Source organism: Molossus molossus, unplaced genomic scaffold (assembly GCF_014108415.1).
Source record: "Molossus molossus isolate mMolMol1 unplaced genomic scaffold, mMolMol1.p scaffold_m16_p_2, whole genome shotgun sequence".
In the NCBI taxonomy this organism is placed as follows: domain Eukaryota; kingdom Metazoa; phylum Chordata; class Mammalia; order Chiroptera; family Molossidae; genus Molossus; species Molossus molossus.
In genome coordinates this window covers 41,588,664-41,592,611 of record NW_023425355.1, presented here as the reverse complement: position 1 = coordinate 41,592,611, position 3,948 = coordinate 41,588,664, and positions in this window count along the sequence as shown.

The window sequence follows — 3,948 nt, the reverse complement described above, 5'->3', positions numbered from 1 at the left end:
ATGGATTCACGGGTCACATTTAAAGTCTTTTATCCATTTTGAGTTTATTCTTGTGTATGGTGTAAGTTGATGGTCTAGTTTCATTTTTCTGAAAGTAGCTGTCCAATTTTCCCAACACCATTTATTAAAGAGGCTGTCTCTACTCCACTGTATGCTCTTGCCACCTTTGTCAAATATTAATTGAGCATATTTCCTTGGGTCCATTTCTGGGTTCTCTATTCTGTTCCACTGGTCTATATGCCTGTTCTTGTGCCAGTACCAGGCTGTTTTTATTACGGTGGCTTTGTAGTATAACCTGAAATCTGGTACTGTGATCCCAACTACTTTGTCCTTCTTTTTCAAAATTTCTGTAGCTATTCAGGGACTTTTTTTGGTTTCATATGAACTTTTGAAGTATTTGTTCTAGTTCTGTGAAATATGTCATTGGTATTTTGATGGGGACTGCATTGAATCTATAGATTTCTTTGGGTAGTATGGACATTTTAATGATGTCAATTCTTCCAATCCATGAACAAGGTATGTGCTTCTACTTTTTTATATCTTCCTTTATTTCTTTTTTCAATGTCCTGTTGTTTTCTGGAAATAGGTCCTTTACTTCTTTGGTTAAGTTTATTCCTAGTTATTTTAATTTTTTACCATGTAGGTAAATGGGATTGTTTTTTCAGTTTCTCTTTCTGTGAGTTCTTCATTGGTGTATAAGAATGCCATCAATTTCTTGACGTTAATTTTGTATCCTGCTACTTTGCCAAATTCATTTATTACATCTAGTAAATTTTTGAAGGAGTCTTTGGGGTTTTCTATGTATAGTATCAAGTCATCTGCAAATAATGACAGTTTCACTTCCTCCTTTCCAATTTGGATCCCTTTTATTTTTTCTTCATGTCTGATTGCTGTGGCTAAGACTTCCAATACAATGTTAAATAAAAGTGGCGAAAGTGGATGTCCCTGTCTTGTTCCTGTTCTTAAGGGAAATGTTTTAGTTGATGCCCTTTCATATATGGCCTTTTTTTGTGTCTAGATGTGTTCCCTCTATTCCCACATTGCTGAGTGTTTTTATCAGAAATGGATGCTGGATATTGTTGAAGGCTTTTTCAGCATCTATTGATATGATCATGTGGTTTCTATTATTTATTTTGTTTATGTGGTGTATCACATTTACTGATTTGCGAATATTGTACCAACCTTGCATCCCTGGGATGAATCCCACTTGGGCATGGTGAATAATTTTTTTGATGTATTGCTGGATTCAATTTCATAGTATTTTGTTCAAAATTTTGACCTCTATGTTCACCAGGGATATTGGCCTGTAGTTTTGTTTTGTTTTGTTTTCTTTTGTTTTGTTTTGTTTTTGTAGTGTCTTTTTCTGGTTTTGGAATTACAATTATGCTGGCCTCATAAAACAAGTTTGGAAGTCTTCCTTCTTCTTAAATTTTTTGAAATAGTTTGAGGAGAATGGGTGTTAGTTCTTTTTTGAATGTTCAGTAAAACTCCCCCATGAAGTTTTCTGGGCCTGTGCATTTGTTTGCTGGGAGAGTCTTGATTACATCTTCAATTTCCTTAGTTGTTATTGGTCTGTTCAAGTTTTCTATCTCTTCCCGGTCCAGTTTTGGGAGACTGTGTGTTTCTAGAAATTTGTCCATTTCGCTTAGATTGTCGAATTTGTTTCCATAGAATTGTTTATAGTAGCTGTTAACAATCTTTTGTATTTCTGTGGTGTCAGTTGTTACTTCTCCTCTTTCATTTCTGATTTTGTGTATTTGGGTTCTCTCTCTTTGTTTCTTGGTGAGCCTAGCTAAGGATCCATCAATCTTGTTTATCTTTATGAAAAAGCAGCTCTTTGTTTCATTGATCCTTTGAATTGTTTTTTTGGTCTCTATGTCATTTATTTCTGCTCTGATCTTTATTATTTCCTTCCTTCTACTTGCTCTGGGGTTTTCTTTTTGTTTGCTTTCTAATTCTTTCAGTTGTGCAGAAAACAGTTTCTTATAAAAGGAAATTTAACCCAGGCGGTGGGAGGAAGCAACTGTCCCACCCACTAGAAATATTCTCACCCTGTCTACCTGAGGTATTTTTTATTTGGCTGAGGGCTACAACCTGAGACTCATTAAGTAACTGAGACTAACAGCATGCAGGCAAAAGCTATAGGGCAACAGAATCATTTCCTGGCCTGCAAACCTACCCGGGAAAGTAAAACTAGACATTGCTATTTAATGTGAGCCCATTCACACTCATGGAAACCCACTAGACAGAGCCACAAACAGCAGGCAGTGATACCCAATGGGAAAATGGCAGGCTCCAAAATTCACTGAGACAGCCTAATTGGTGAAAAAGAGAAACAAATCACAAAGGAAAAAGTAAGAGAATTTTACAGAAAAAAGGATAAATGGAATTGGATTAAGCTCATCATCAGAGGTAGAGTTCAGAGGAATGATTATGAAGAAGCTGAACAGCATGAATAAAGATATAGAAACAATGAAAATCAATCACTGGAAAAAGACAAACCACCAAACAGAATTTAAGAATGACATAGCAGAAATAAAAAACACATTGAAGGCAATAACAAGCAGATTACAGAAAGGCAAGAATCAGATTATTGGATTAGAAGACAGGGGAGGGAAAAAGTGCCCAATCAGAGAGCCAAACAAAAATACAATGTAAAAAGAGGAGAACAGTTTAAGAGAACAGTGAGAAAATATTAAAATTAAAAACATCTGCATAATAGAAGTTTCAGAAGAAGAAAATAAGCAAGGGTTAGAGAATATATTTGAAGAAATAGTGATCGAAAACTTTCCTAACTTGGTAAAGTAAAAAAGTATACAAGTTCAAGAAGCACAGAGAGCCCAAAGTAAGAAGAACACAAAGATGCTCACACTGAGACATATCATAATTAAAATGCTCAAAATTAAAGATAATGAGAGAATCTTAAAATCAACAGGAGAAAATCAAAAAGTTATCTACAAAGAAACTTCCATATGGCTATTACCTGATTTCTCAACAGAAACACTACAGGCCAGAAGAAAATGGCATGTAGAATTCAAGGTAATGAAAAACAAGGATCTGAATCCAAGACTACTGTATCTAGAAAGGTTATCATTCAAAATAGAAGGTAAAATAAACAGTTTCCCAAACAAACAAAAGGCTAAGGGAACATATTAGCCCTAAACCAGGATTGCAAAAAATGTTAAAAGGACTGTTGTAATAATAAGAAGAAATAGGAAGAGAAACATAGGCATAATAAATAAAAATGGCAATAAACAAGTACATATCAATAATTACATCAAATGTAAATGGATTAAATGATCCAATCAAAAGACACAGAGTTGCTGACTGGATAAAAAAGCATGACTGACATATGTGTTGTTTACAAGAGACCAACCTCACAACAAAAGACTCACATAGGTGAAAAGTCAAGGAATGGAAAAATATTTTCCAGGCAAATGAAAATAAATAAAACCTGGAATAGCAATACTCACATCTTATAAAATAGACTTCAAAATGAAGGCCATACCTAGAGACAAAGAAGGCCACTATATAATATTGAAAGAATCTATTCAACAGGAATATATACCTTGGTAAAGATATATGCACAAAATATAGGAGCACCAAAATATATTTTAAAACTTCTACAGGACTTCAAAACAATTGACAGCAATACAATCACAGCAGATGACTTCAACAACCAGTCTAGATCCTGTAGACAAAAAATTAAAAAGGAAAAAGAGACTCTAAATGATGCACTAGATCAAATGGATTTCATAGATATTTACAGAGAATGACACCCCAAAACTGCAGGATTCACATTCTCCTTAAGGGCACACGGGACATTCTCAAACACAGACCACACGTTAGGACACAAACTAATTCTCTACAAGTTCAAGAAGATTCAAATTATATCAAGCATCTTCTTAGATCACAATGGCATGAAACTAGAAATAAACTATAATAAAA